Source organism: Strix uralensis, chromosome Z (assembly GCF_047716275.1).
Source record: "Strix uralensis isolate ZFMK-TIS-50842 chromosome Z, bStrUra1, whole genome shotgun sequence".
Lineage (NCBI taxonomy): Eukaryota > Metazoa > Chordata > Aves > Strigiformes > Strigidae > Strix > Strix uralensis.
The window spans coordinates 96,041,572-96,057,222 of record NC_134012.1 but is presented as its reverse complement, the minus strand read 5'-3'; the positions used below and the strand labels follow the sequence as shown (position 1 = coordinate 96,057,222).

Genomic DNA, 15,651 nt, shown 5'->3' with positions numbered 1-15,651 from the left:
GACTATACATATAAACAAACCAGTCCAAAACCTAAGTAAGTTTTTCTGACCTCCCATCTTTTTCGTAATTAAAAAAGACCAGAAACCTCTCTGCTTCTATTCATGTTTGCAAGTGGGCAACCTAAGGTGAGAAACCTGAGCTGCATTTCCCTGAGTATGGTGTGCTTGTGTTTGGTCTGTCTGTCTACCTGCCTATCTAGCTCTCCCTCTAATCATACGAAACCACAGAATGAACTAATAGCAGCTTTCCCAGATGAAAACACGTGCATTATCTTTTTATATTTTCTCAAGCAAGCCAGCATTTCATCATTTCACTGCATTCAGTTGTTATGTTAGACTGTTTAATGTAATAGAATGACATGACACTGGTACACCAGATACATCAGAATTATGAACGCTAGAAAGAGACAGTGATAAAGTGTTTCGAGATACATCCAATCCTGATAGTGCTATAAGTTTCTGCAATTGATTAAAGACATTTCCCCTGTGCCATCTCATTATTACACATCAAAGGGGAAAAACAAGGGCAAGCTGGATAGCAAAAAAAAAAAAAGAAAAATAAGTTGTTGTATCCATACAGCAGAAATCCCTCAGATATGTTAAATTAATTTGTATATACAAGTATAACTAAGCATGAGAGAGACTAAAATAGGTTTGGAGGGCAAAAAACTTTGTGTTGGTCGTCTTCTTGATTGACACATCTGGAAGACAAATGGGAAAGCATCTGAACAAGTAGGAAAATGACAAACTCAGAATTGCTGTAGAGATCAAAGAGCTTTCCAGTAACTGCAAGAATGACTGAGATGCTGGTCATCCAAAATGATTGTTAGGGGGTAGACCTGAGTCCTGGTCTTGGGCTGGCATTGAAAATTAACTTCTCCACAATTTGAATGTGTTCAGGTACAACCTTAACATTTGCTGGCAATTAAGATCAGACGAGCTGGGATCACTCAGTTTATTTCCAGACTTCTAGAAGGAAAAAGGAAAGTTAAGTCCTATTCATTTGTGGGTATGTGAATCTATGCGACACTCCAAACACTTTTTTATAAGTACTCATTGTATTCCATTAATAGACAGTCATGAACTAAGGGTTTTACAGGTATGGGTGAGCTTTGAGCTGGCCTGAGAATGAATGGTGCTGTTTTGAGCTCATGCCAAATTTCCCTAAACCTTAACTGGTCAGGATTTTAGTAGAGGTTGAGAAAATCTGCGGAAATCATGAGGATAAAATGAAAGCTGGTTTATTCACTGATTCAATGAAATACTGTAGTGTTTAATCAAGGAAATGGAAGGAGATGCCAAACAAATTCAAGTGTGATAAGTACAAGAAAAAATACTCAGGAAGGTATATTTTGTTGCCACTGATATATGACTTTCTTACATCCCAAATTCACAAGGTATCAGAGGAGCTATAATCTTCATTGTACAGATGATGAACAATGAGGGAGAGAAGTAAAGAAACAAGATCACAGGAGGAATCTGAGCTAATTATCTGAGAACTGAACCTGCATAATTTGGGGGTTAGACCCACGTTTTAATAGTCACATAGTTTCTTTCTTTCCTTTGTTACAGTATTCTAGATCCCACAACATTTCTTTCCCTCTGAAATGGGATGCTTATCCATAGTTAAGTAAATCTTCCAATGAAAAGCCACTGAAAAGCTTGTAAAATCTGACTGCCATTTATGTCATTGTGAGGAAGACTTAGAAAAGGTTGACACAACTGAACACAGATATGAGTAGTTTTCACTGAAATTCACACCAACTATTTGGTGGCCTTCGTGGACAGAAACTGGTCTCTTCTTTGTCCAAGTTTCTACCATTTGTTCCTCACTGAAATGTTTGCGAACAGTCTCTGGAAGAAGCCAAAAACTGAGCTCACCTCTGCAGATAAGCTACTTACCAGGCATCGACATTTCTGAACAGGGTGGAAGCCCTTAAATCAAGTAGTCTTATGGAAAAATGTGAACTGCTCTTCCTTCTAGTCGTGCTTTGGGGCTAGCAGGGGAACATCTGCCTGCAGAACTATTCGTCTGTCACCTTTTCCCATCATTTAACTCACTTTTCTAGAAAGAAAAACCCATTTTACAAGTCTTTGGAGTCTCTAAACTTCTTTCCCATTTTCAAGACATTAGTTATTTCTTAGTGTTGACTCATTCAGGTCATATGTTTTAGCTGAAGTTCTTGTTTGAGCTTGCAAACTCAAAAAAAAAAAAAGCAGTGGAAAGCATTTTTAATAAAAAATCTGTGTGACTTGTCTTAATGACACATCCTTTCTCCCTCTCCAGGGGAAGAGTGGGAAGACACGTAGGTAAAAGATCTAGCTAAGAAAGACCCTAGAGTCTGTATCAGACTGCACTGTCAAAAGAATTTCCATGTACTCCAATATATATTAAAAAAAAAAAAAGTCTCAGAAAATAAGATATTAACACTACTGAATGTCCTTCATTATAAGGCAGGACAAGACCTGAAACAACACTTCGTTCATGACTCATGCTCAATAAAGACAGGTCACTGCAAGTGCCAACTCAAGAAAATGATTTTCCCAATCATAATCAGATAAGCCCTGAGAAATAAGAGTAGATTCATACAGTGTTTGCAGAAATACACAATAGGGAGCCTCCTATCTATTGGCAAGACCCTTATTGACGTCAGTGAGAGCATGATAGAGCCCAGGATGCAGCAGACGAGGCATTAGGGATACACAAATACCAAATAAAAATACCACAGGCATTTTGCTCCTCAGCGTTAATAACAAATGTCAACAGTCAAGTGCTGCTTCTTCAGTATGAAGCGGTGATATCCAGCCAGTGGGTAATCTCTCAAGACTTCCCAGCAGCCATTTATAGCTTTCTGATAAGGTAGAGGATTCATTTTGTTAACTTGCTTCAGCCTCTCTTTCTTCAAAACAGCAGTTTTACTTGTGGAAGGAAACGTATGGGTGGAGGTCAATCGCTGATTTCATGGTAAGGTAGGTACAGAGACTGGGATACTGATAAGGGATTAGGAGCACCTTTCTCAAGTTGTTATCTCTGTGGTATACTATTTATGACTACTGAAAATATATTCACACAGATAGCCATCATGTGATCTACCTCTGAATTAGCCCCGTGTCAGTAGAACCTCAGATTATCAGACTTGGGAAGAGATATTGACCTAAGGAAGAGATCCTACCAGGGTAAGTAGCAGAGTTTTGGTGCTCAGCTTTGTCAGAGACAGCCATCCACCCCTGGCCAAACCATTGCCTTGTTCTCCATCAGACCACTCTTCTAGAAGCATGTTCTTCAGTCTGGCTTTCAGGCACATGAAAAAGCAAAGATAGGAAGAAACACCAGCACTGAAGAGATATCAGAAGGGGTATGTGACCACACATCAGCTGGCAAAGTTCACCTTTCAGAGTGTATCAGTTCCATCTCAATCTTTGCTGGTAGTTTCTGTTAAGCTATTGAGTTTTGTATGGGGATGTCTGAGGTGTAAGTAATTTTTATTTCAGCTTGTGATGATGTGGGAGTGCTAGCTTGCTAAAAGGAGAGTCTTTGACAGTGGAAATAGTTCAGGTTATAGTAGAAAGATTTTCCAGAGCTTTTCTGGATAGAGCTTGGCTTCTCAGAAGTGTTTGGGAGTCCAAGTACTACTCACTACCCAAAGCTTTGTGAAATCTGAACAAGTCCTTCTTAAAATTTGGGTCTTACTCTCACTTTGCCTAAATTCACCATCTGTGAGGCAGGAATAATGATGCTGTGAAAGTAAGCACAATAAAGACTGTGACAAACTCAGTGTTGTAGAAATAAAGATCCTCTAAATACCTCTGAGAGAATTCTACGTCCAGTGCCTTAACCATCAATCGAGGCCTGAGTTAACCACTCTTCCTTCCTGTTTTGAAGTCTGGCAATTTCACTGCATGAAGCTAGACTCTTGGCAGCCCCACAGAGATTTTCCTCTCGCTTTCTGGTGCTGTTTTATTCTATGAATTGTTTGCACTTCAGGAACAGGAGGATGAATTGGTCTCTATGGAGCGTTGATGCCATTTCAGACTGAATAGGCTGGGGGACAGCTAACCCACATGACAGAATAAAATACAAAGAAGGCTTTATTAGTGTTCCTCTCCCCTTTTAACCTTTTAAATGCCTCTGTGAAGAACCCATTGTCTGCTCTTCAAAATTAAATCAGAGATGAGGAGAGGCCAGTGTAAATTCTAGCAGGTGGAAGGGTTACAAAACAACTGGTCTTAGCTATGCAAACTTTATTCGTATCGGGAACATACACTTGGGAATTCACTTTTGCTCTTCAGCTTACTGTTTATGAGGTTGAGCAACAGAGCCCTGTCTTGATACATATGGGTATGGGTGATGGCAGAACCCCTGTTTGTGCTATACTCTGGCAGGTCCCTTCACATGGTATTCCATACAGATGAATGATATTTTGCATTCATGGTTCATTTTAATTTTACCAGTTTTATTTTCTGGTTTAGCTTCCCACCCCTCATGTTTGTAAGAGTCAGTTCTTGAATCTCAGGCAATGTAAAATGCCTAGTCTTCTTTGTTACCTTAAAAAATGCCCATATTTCTGCCTTTCGCAACACGTTCATCTTTCTGCCTCAGGCTTCTTACCACTGAAGTTTCAGACAACCAGACACGTCCTGTCTGGAGAGGAAAAGACTAAAGGGAGTCATGATGAATGTCCATAAACACATAAAGGCATGTCCCTGAAAAAGGAGAGGAACCAATTATCCTCATTAGTCAGTGAGAACAAAAAAAAAGCAGTGATAGGTTCTGGATGAAGCACTGAATATTTAGGTTGACTGTTATGGAAAACTTCATAACTATTAGTACATTTAAGGCAATGAAGCAAGTCACCCAAGGGAGGTAGTCAGATCACCTTCATTGGAGATAGTCAAGGGAAGGTTTGACACTCATCCATCAGAGAAGTGTTAGAGATAATTAAATCAGTCTTGCCCCAGGCAAAAGGATGGACTAGATAATTCACTAGTGCTCCTGTTCAACCCAGCAGATTCTGTATTTTTCCTTCTTAATTGGAAAGATATATGTGTCTGTGTCTGTATCTGTGTATGTGTACCTCAATTCCTATCAATCTGTTTTACCCATGGAATGGCTGAAAGAGTAACATTTCTTTCCTTAGCTTTATTCTCCCTGTTTTGAAAGGTTTACTCCAAATCACCTCTGCAGTTTTTCAGGTCCCTGTACGCAGTGTTGTGAAAAGGACCAGGTACTAGTGGCCACTAGTCTTAATTTTTCCACTTGATTGGATTTGTTTTGCTAAAATTTAGTCCTTAAAATACACATCTAGACAGGAAGAATTTCTCCTTGCCTGCCTTGACTACTTACTCGGTGCCACCTGCAGACTAGACAAGCATCTCTGGAAGGCATTTTTAATACCATCCCTAGGATGGGTTAAAAATCAATGCTTCTCTGGAATTGCCTGTCTCTTTCCACTGGTTTTATAGGGAGCCCAGATATGTCTTGCATTATTAGATATCTAAAGACAAGACTTGACACCTAAAATGAAGCATTGTGAGTCCTACCCTTTGCAGCCCTGCACAGTCTGTTTTCCCATGCCTTCGTTTCCCTGGTGATAAAGCAGGGTAATGGCAATGGCAAGGTACCTAGTGTGCTGTGCATGTTGCCTATTACAATTATCATGATTGTCTCAGTGTTACTTTGTGCTTCTCCATCTGTTTGCAGCCTCCATCTGTTGTGTCTCCTCTTACAGTCAGGTAAGTCTAAAGATTTAGATAAATCAAAGAGTTAGGTCATAAGTTGTCTGTAGCAACAGCCACCTATTTTCCATTCTGGGTTTGCATCACCTACTGCAGTAAGACTGTGATGCTTGACCATGGCCTACATATGCTACGTCAGTGCAAGTGATGATAATAGCAGTAACAGTAGAGTTCCCTGATCTTCTGGTCCTTGTTCCAAGAAATGCTGTTACGACATAAATCATATACTATCTCATTTTGATTGCTGATAATCACAGGGCTCTACAAGGACATCTTGGAGAGTAAGTTTACAAAGGGCTTTGAAATTGTTGGATAGGCAAAGAACAATTTTAATATTCATACACTGGGACAAATCCTGAGCAGTGGTAAGCACCATCACTTTCTTTGGCAGCTCAGACTAAGCACCCGTTATCACAGCTGAGATTGCAATGCAAGTGTTAATTCCTTTGTAAAATGTGCAAGCTGAGAGTAATGCTACCCGAAGAGTCTGCTCTGAAAGGCAATTAAAACTTTGCACAGTGAAACTTTATGGACAACATGGGAAGGAGACTGCCACCTCCTTTACCTTGATCTTTACAACTGCAATATTATCCACCACACTGGGAGAGCTATGTGGTCTTTGAAAGCAACGGCCTTTTTCCAGTATGTGTGCGGGCAGCAAAGAAGATCATTGTCTGGCCTCACAACTCGGAAAGAGACCAAATGCAAACTAATTGCATACAGTAAATCAGATCTGAATGGGGTCAGCAACAAATAGACAGATGGAGAAATATTTTCTGCCTTTTCATCCAGTTACTGTTACCCAGTGTGTCACTAACACCATCCCTCTAGGGCAGCAACCTTCCCAAATTCTCTGACGCTCCAAGGCCACTGTAACACTGTAGATAAGATAATTAAAACATTTCTCTTAACCAGTGATGTTTCTTGCTTCATAACATGCTTTTATGGTTATGTCCAACTGCTAGAGCTGAGCCTAGACCTGGTTTAGCTGAGTAACAGTAATGGGTAAAGATGTTGGTTCTTTATTTTCATTCTAAAGTATCCTCAGGGTATGTTATGGAACAACAAAGCCCATCCAAACTTACTAGACTGAGTGAAAACCTTTATTCTTCACAGCTTGCAAGTCATAGCAAGATATATTGGAACCCACACAACCATGTCTCAACTCCTCCCATGACCCCTTGTCATCACAGATGTTCTTGGCTGCTACTCCATCCAGCAGCATTTAAAAAAAAAAAAAAAAAAAAAAAAACTGAACAAAGCATTGGGTGAGCATATCCCTGCATCTGGTAGCTCCTGTTTGTTTCCAAAACAAAACAAGATTGGCTTCCTCTCTCCCCAAAGTACTCAGAAGTGATGGCAAAGACAACAACTTTGTAAAGCAGCATTTCAGGCTACACCAAGAGTTGAAATGTGATTGTCCAGCTGTGCTAAACCACAGGTTACCCAGGGTCTCTAGCAGACTCCTGTCATCTTTGGATTAGACACACTACATTACTCAGTTGCAGGTTATATGCGTCCCACATGCAGAAGAATCTGACCTTAAACCTCTAAGATGGGCTATTGGGTGTATTATAACAGGAATCAGTGCTAAATGAGTGACAATTGTTAGTATCTGTCCTCTGATTTTCCAAGCTATTTCATTTTTATGATGATACGCTCCTTCAGTGATCGGCAAAATAACCCCAAAAAACCCTCATGTTAACTATACAATGCAAAATGGAGACTGTTAATTTGCCTAGTTAGGAAAACAGAACATAACTTTTATTTTATTGGGGCTATCATCTTGCAAATACTTAAACATGTGCTTAACTTTAAACCTGTGAGGCCTTTTTGAAGACAATGGAGCTATTTACATACTTCAGCACATTGCTTAGTCTTCATAGGATTAACGCTGACATTAGCAGCCTTAACTTCCTGACAGTGTAGTTTCCTAGTTTTGCATAACAATAATGGTAAATTTCTGTCTGATGTGATTTACACAACCCATCATTTGCCTTTGTCTGTGAAGCTATAAATCAAAGTGTATTTTTTTTCCGGACTGATCTTCAGTCTGATTCTCTAGGCTGTAACTGTGATTATGCCTGTTGTCTCTGTTTTCCCTCCAGGTTTTCTTGGGTGGCTTCCACCAGGAAAACACTTCTCATCTAATTGGGACAATGAACTTTATCTTTTTTTTTTTCCCCTGCCAAACTTTCTTTAACGATCTCTCTTATAGTTAGAGACTGCAATTTCCTTTAATTACTTGAAACCATCTAAAATAAACAATTTTAAACCAACAGAACAAAGAGCCATTTGTTTTGCTGGTGCCCTCTCCCCATTATCCTTCCATTCTTATCGATAATGGTACTGAGAGATTAAACTTCATCCTACAGGCAGCGACCTGTTTCATTTTAATTTTTCATAGCTCCCTCCCCCCATTTTGGCTGGCAGTCCCCGCAGGTTACACATTACATCAAAGTATACATCATTTGCTCTTACTTTTTTCTGCATGCTGCCTCTAGGCTAGGAAATTTGCAGAATGCTGCTGTTGCTGCTGAGAACTAGCCATTTTCCTTTAGTCAAATGTTTTTTAACTTGAAAATGTCAATACAGAGATAAGTCATAAGATCAACTCATAAATATTCACAGGCTGCTTCTTTTATTTTGTTTTGTTTCTCTCCACAAGTCACAATGTTATCCAGGGTAGTACTTCACTATATACTTTGCACATATTCCTGAGTAGTCTTTCTCTCATTAGTGCTTAAAGAAGTACCAAGAGTTAAATTTTTCATTAGGAATTCTTGTGCAGTCTAATATCCTGCATGTATTAGATACACAGACATATTTCCCTTATGGAAAAATCCTATAGGGCTTCATAGAAAATTACAAACTTTCTCATATAATTTTTTAAACTACCTTGTAAAATCAAACATACAATGAAATATACTTCTATGAGATGGTTCCAAGAAACCTGTGGAGAAGAAATAACTCTATAATAAATCCTGTAGGTTTTTGGAGTAATTTCTATAACCCTATTAAGTTTCTTTAGAGCTCTGCCAGTTCCACCCCTCTGCTTGTCTGTAGACTCCTTTGAAAAGGGCACAGAAATAGGGCCAAAAGCCTGCTCTGCCATTTCTCTCTATGGATTTATATTAAATAAGATTTTCCTGTGGCCTCCAATCCTGCAATGGCTTGCTGAAAACCCACAATTGCTCTCCTCGCGGTTCTTTTGTTTAGCAAATTTGCCTAAAATAAATCATGTCTGCTTCTTGCACTCAGCTGGTCCGTCCTTCAGTGGTGGAAGTCACCACAGATCTACTGAATTACAGAGATCTACCAACAAAGTTTTGACCCCTCAGCATCTGTTTTCTGTGACCACACACATCTGGAGTCTCAAGTCTCAGACTTCACTGTGGAACCACTTCCCTGTTTAAACACATAGCGTGCAAGGATACATCAAGCTGGATCAGAGCTGGGGCAGATGAAAGTCAGCAATGGAAGGATGAGATACCCATAGTGTGAAGAAGTGAAGAACCAAATGTTTTAACATATTTTATCACAAGCAGCTACTTCCAAGTTACTTATAACCTACCTGCATGAAACATTATAATGAACAACAGAGCAGTGACATAAGTGAATGGACTAGATGACATCACACCATCTCTAGTTAAGCTATGCTTATTGCTGCATGATTGAGAGCAATCATTCAAGTGTTTAAGGGCAAATGTATGGTGGTGTTGGAGGTTAGAGAGGAGTGAAATCCATTCTGACATCTGCTCTATGATTATCTTATGCCTCAGTTTCCCCAAGGGATGTTTCTATGCGATTTTGTAAATATCCATAGCTGGAACTCTAAAATTAAAAAGCTAAGGCTGACGTCCAAGTATTTGCTTTGCATGGGATGGGCATGAGAATTCCTGTAACCTGTGTGAGGCAAAAAGCAAATAGCACGTTTATTGTTAATAATTGGTATACATTTCTGAGTAAAAACAATGATGTGATCTTACCAGCTGGTTGATTTAATATAAATATTCAAATGCAGAAACAGTTTATTAAACAGATTGGAAATCATCAACTTCATTATTGTAATAGAGCAAATATAGTATCTTGATTTTCAATAAATGGAACAATCTACCGTATGCCGAGTCACTTGCTGTCTGTTACTATATTCTATTAAAAAGAAAATAATGATTCCAACAGAATGTCATGTAGCCACTCCACGAATTAATAGAATTAGTGCAGCAACCACAAGACAGAATATAAATATTCTATTGAATTATCAATTAACACCCCATAGCAATAAAGGTAAACTACATCAAATAAGTGAACAGAAATTATAGACTATTTCCCAAATTCTTGTATTAGTCTTCATCTTGAGCCTGGAATGAAAATTCTTGAGAGTAACAAGTATATAATTACTTGACATTTTTCTTCTTCAAGTCATCTTAGGAAAACAAATTACATGATGTAAGTGTAGCTCTTTGGATTCGTAAACTACTGGCATAATGAAGAAAACACTGGGTAGTTATTATGCACTGAGCATTCACTGACGTTAATTTTTGCTCAAAAGATTGAGGCATAGATAATTTTTCAGTTTCTAATATAAGTCTGCTGAAGTTTAATTTCCCTCAGATGCTATTTGTCCCCGCTGTGGGAAAAAATGTTTAGTTCATTCACCTGGTTTGGCTGGACATTTCTCCTGGAGGCACCTACAGCAAAATATCAGCCCTAGAAAAATCAACTTCTTCCATAAGCCAGTTGTGGTAATTAGCTGCAAACATCATAAATGGGAAATAATATCACAAGAAGAATACTTTAGGGACATATGTAAGGATAAGAAGAAATTGATGGAGGGATAATATCAGAGAGAAAAATTCCTAATCTCTGTTAGACCCTGTGAATGTATTTACATGTAATTTTAAACTGGATATTCAAATAGAGGGGGATGACTGTATTGGTAGGTACTGGGTGGTATAAACTGATGAGGGTTTCCATTTCTAGTTCCTCTCATAATCTCTCATATGTTGAAGATACTCCAGTTTCATGCATTATAATGTTTCCTGGCTTCATCTTCTAACCAAAAACATAATAGTACAGCACCCACCACATGACAGTACTTTTTAGCAATGTCTGACTGCTGTTGTAGTAGAAAGAAAAGAGTAAAGATGAAACTTTGCTATTTCTCCACTGTATCCAGGGGAAGGAAAAAAAAAAAAAAAAAGGAAACGATGCAAATAAAGAGCAAAAGGCTGGGTTTTGGTCATTTCCAATGGTAATAACCAAGTCGTAGAAAACATAGATACTTTTCTGGTTCAGTCTTTTATGTAACCTGCTTTGGAAAAATAATTTTCCTTTTATGCACTTGCATTTCCTTTTGTGTTCCTTCTCTTTCCAATCCAGTTTGATGGCAGCGCTTTTCTAACTGTGTAAAGGTTCTAACCAAGTGAGTCAAAGTGTGTAGGGTTTTCTGCAGAATGAAACCAGTTGTTCATATCAGTGATTTCACAAGCCCTACCAGTGGAGGTTTAAAGACATAGTGGGTATAGTTTTGTCCCTGTCCCCTTAAAGTTTTCACATGGATAACTGTTGATAGAAAAGGGCTGATTTTATTGACCTGCTTCTTTGAAAAAATAGAGGACTGTAAAAATATAACATTATTGTGTAAAATGTATTTTGTTTACGGTTTTTTTTTTTTTGGTAAAGAATTTTAAAAGAGAAAGCTTTACCGTGAAGCAAAACTCTGAAATTATACTTAGAAATGCTTACATTTTTCCCCATATTGTTATACTATATGTTTTTCAGAATTCTAACTTCAAGCTCAAATTAAAATGGAACATTGGCAGGATTTTCTCTTTTCTTTTCTTTTCTTTTCTTTTCTTTTCTTTTCTTTTCTTTTCTTTTCTTTTCTTTTCTTTTCTTTTCTTTTTTTCTTTTCTTTTCTTTTCTTTTCTTTTCTTTTCTTTTCTTTTCTTTTCTTTTCTTTTCTTTTCTTTTCTTTTCTTTTCTTTTCTTTTCTTTTCTTTTCTTTTCTTTTCTTTTCTTTTCTTTTCTTTTCTTTTCTTTTCTTTTCTTTTCTTTTCTTTTCTTTTCTTTTTCTTTCCTTTCCTTTCCTTTCCTTTCCTTTCCTTTCCTTTCCTTTCCTTTCCTTTCCTTTCCTTTCCTTTCCTTTCCTTTCCTTTCCTTTTCTTTCCTTTTCTTTCCTTTTCTTTCCTTTTCTTTCCTTTTCTTTCCTTTTCTTTCCTTTTCTTTCCTTTTCTTTTCCTTTTCTTTTCCTTTTCTTTTCCTTTTCTTTTCCTTTTAGTTTTCCCTACCTAGAAATTTCAGTGCCTCTTTAACCACTCTCATCCTCTCTTTTATGCAATTCTCAGAGAGATTCCTCTAGGAAGTCACTTGTCTCCTTACCACATCGAACCACTAGAAGGAGATATTATTAACACATATTATACTAAGGGTCATCTTTGCTCAGCTCTCTACTCACAAAGGACACTCTTCAATGCTTGTTTAGTTAAACTTGTGAAAGTTATTTGAAAAATGGGTAGGGGTTGGAGGAGTTCAGGAAATCCATTTCCTTGACAAACTTTAAACAGTCTATTCCAGTCTTTTCAGAACAAATTAATAATAGACAAACAGTTCATGAATAGCCCTTACTTGATATCATCATGATGGAAGTTTTACTTTGTATTTACTTTCCTAATATTTCTGAGTATTTCTGAAAATTAGGAATTTATGATGCTGACCCAGGTATAATACGAAACACATTATGCAACATGACCCATCACATGTTCTCACAGCTCTAATCCTCCATTTTACACACTAGGTGACAACTGGTTTCATGGAATCATGGAATCACAGAATCATAGAAACCATAGTTTGAGTTGGAAGGGACCTTTAAAGGTCATCTAGTCCAACACTCCTGCAATAAGCAGGTGGTTCAAAGCCCTGTCCAACCTGACCTTGAATATTATTTTTTCTTTTCCCTAAGTTTTGCTGTCTGGTCCAGTAGTTGATGTCACGCACAGGGAGGAAAACCATGAAGCCCACCCAATTTATTGTCACAAATATAAAAACCAGAAGTTGTTAAGAAGAAAGCCTGATGAATAACTTCCCCTTCCTACTCTTTTCCTCCCAATCTCGGTATCCCATAATTCTCCACAAAAGCAAAGGTAATAGATACAGTTCTCCCAGCTAACACACCTCTACATTTTAAGATCCTCAAGTTTGTGCACAACTTGTCTGTGCAGTTGATGAAGAGAAACATCTTCCTTCAAATACCTGCAGGCAGAAATACTGTCAGACTTATTTAGTGCTTAAATGCAAGCACAACACAGTGGAAAGTTAGTTGACTCCATCAGATACCCTGGGTTGTATCGGACATTCTCAAGTCATAGAAAAGGTGGCCTGATTTGGTACATCGTCCCAAACTTTCAGTTTTGTGCCAGACACTAACCCAAAATATGGCCTTGGGCATGTTACTTAAACTATCCTTGCCTCTGTGCTACCATCAACAAAATGAGATCTTCCTTCTCTGGGGGAACTGTGAGAATTAATTAGCTTGTGTTTGCCAGAACTTCTGAAGTGCTAAGCAAATGCTGATTAGAATAATTTTACAGGCTTCAGAGGACTGCATATCTCAAGGGATCATGTGGAGAACTCTCGATGGGGAAGTAATGCAGCACACTCAAAAATGCATTTGCAAGACTTTAGTCTATGTTTCACTTGAGTGGATTCATATTTTAAAAATCTTATGGCTCTATTCTTTCTAACCTTGCATACTTCATACCGACTTGTGTTTAATCTTGCATGCAGAGGGTGAGGAAAGTGTCTATAAAGCGGTCCTTCCTCACACCCCTAAGGAATAATCTGCTCTCATCACTATAGCATGTAACTGCAAAGACCAAAATAGCCTTGCAAAGAAATGAGTGTTAAGACTTCCCATGGGGAGTTGAAATGGGGAAGAGTAAAGTCTTGACCAGAGCACAGGGGGTTATGGACGTGGTAACCTATGAAAGGGCAGAGCAGCTACTTCTGCCATTTGGGTTTTTGCAGCTCGAGGCTGGCCTCGAATTGTGTCTCAGTTGCTCAGCATTTTCTCATGCTTCCCTCAGGCTTCTTTGCTTGTGCAGTCCTAACAAAGGAAGACTTATTAGCTCAAACTACAGAGGAGTGCTGTTATGGGGCTGTGGGCAAGAGCTGGTTTACATCTGGCAAACTCAGAGCGGGGGCAAGGCAGGCTGAGCCTCCCTGCACTCGGCAGCACTGGAAAGCACAGGCAGGAACGAGCAGCTTCACATCCCACAAGCATGAAGTGTCTCTCCGGGAACACTACAAGCTCAGTGTCTGATTACTTTTTTTTTTTTTTTTTTAATTTTATTTTAAGTAAAATTAAACCATAGTAGACTTTTAAAGTTACTTAAATTTGATCTAAATATAGTCATTTATATTGCTCTTCTAAAACACCTCTGTATTCCTTATCTTAGCCTGATTCTTACTCCAACATTCCAAGGGGCCAGGTTTGGAGAGTCAGGTGTTTTGAGTTGTTGAACACTATGGGATTTTTGGTCAAGTTTGTTTCCCCCTAACATAAGTTGGGAATCAGAACTTGACCTGACAAATTAATTTCAAAACTAGTCTGTTATTTTAATTTATTGAAATAAAGTTACCCATGGATGTCCCAAAGCCGGCTTGCCTATCTCATGTCTGCCTTCCCTTCAGGTGCGGAGGTAGGACTGTCCAACATGTAGGATTCAAATGCGGGACACTGGAGAAGCAGAATCAGTTCCAGGTTCTGCTGTAATCAACCAGCTGCAGGTTTGCCAAGTTCTTTAATCTCTCACTGCCTTGATCTCTGATCAGCAAAATCTGAACAATAATGCTTTCCTTCCTCACAGACATGGTGATTAAGTCAAAGGAATTCTGAAACTGTTAAAATGCTAAAATGCTGCAGAACTTTAAATTGTTGTGAGGTTTCTGAGGGGGAGAAAAGGTGTCTGCATGTTGGATATTTTTCCCTAAGTAGTTTTTTGGTTTTGGGTTTTTTTTTGTGTGGGGTTTTGTTTTTTTTTTTTTTTTTCCCCAAATGTAACAACTTTATAATAGTGAAAATGACTAAAAAAAGCAAATGTAATTTCCTTTTCAAAAACCCTCCAAATCCTTTCCTAACCCTAAATTTCATAATGACTCAAGCTTTATGCATGAGCATAGTCCAAAGCTCACAGGACATCTTCCTGCTTGTTCAGAATCAAGCTCTGGGAAAAAAAAATCATGCTATCCACATAATTAATCCTATTTGTTGTTCATTAGTAGCCATTCTTTAATTTTATTTAAAGAACAGAAAGATTTCCATAAAGAAGAGAAATTCAGTCCTTGCTTTATTATTGTTTCGTTCTCTTCTTACAGGCTTAAGAATGGAAATTCTGTTCTCAGGCATGATGCAGATCTCTAGTCACTACCCAACAGTCCAATGGGATGACACAGCCCCTGCTGTAACTGAGAATAAAATTTATAGCCACAGTTTTAACAACTTTTTTTAAGAATCTTCAATACTCTTACCCCAGAGCAGCTGTTCCTTCATCCTCTCCTCTCTCTACACTACAAGTACTCTACTCAATACATGATAACTTGCCCAGAGTCCCTTGAAAAACAGCCTTTAGAACTTTCAACCTCGTTTCCTGTATATTTGTTGGGGGGGCGGTGTGTGTGTGTGTCTTCTTTTTTTGGAAAACTCCTCCTTAATGAATTTTACTTACAAATAATTCATTAGAAATTTAGGAAAGCAGCCCAAATCATTCTTGAGAAGTCTCCTCTGCTGTCGTGCCAGAACAGCCTCTGGGTGAATGTTACACCTGCATTTTATTTCAATAAATTGTGCTGAGCTGTATATGCACCTTAAAAGACGATGTGCTTTGCAACTTGCGAATGAGCCCTTATGCAGGG

At 38.4% G+C, this 15,651-nt stretch overlaps 1 long non-coding RNA gene across 1 annotated transcript; it reads left to right on the top strand.

The window, feature by feature from the left end:
• The first annotated feature begins 3,098 nt into the window (after positions 1 to 3,098).
• Positions 3,099 to 9,855, top strand: LOC141938060 (uncharacterized). The gene is made up of 2 exons (XR_012627148.1): positions 3,099 to 3,177; positions 8,998 to 9,855. It is a non-coding gene; the product is annotated as an uncharacterized LOC141938060 (long non-coding RNA).
• Positions 9,856 to 15,651: the final 5,796 nt, after the last annotated feature.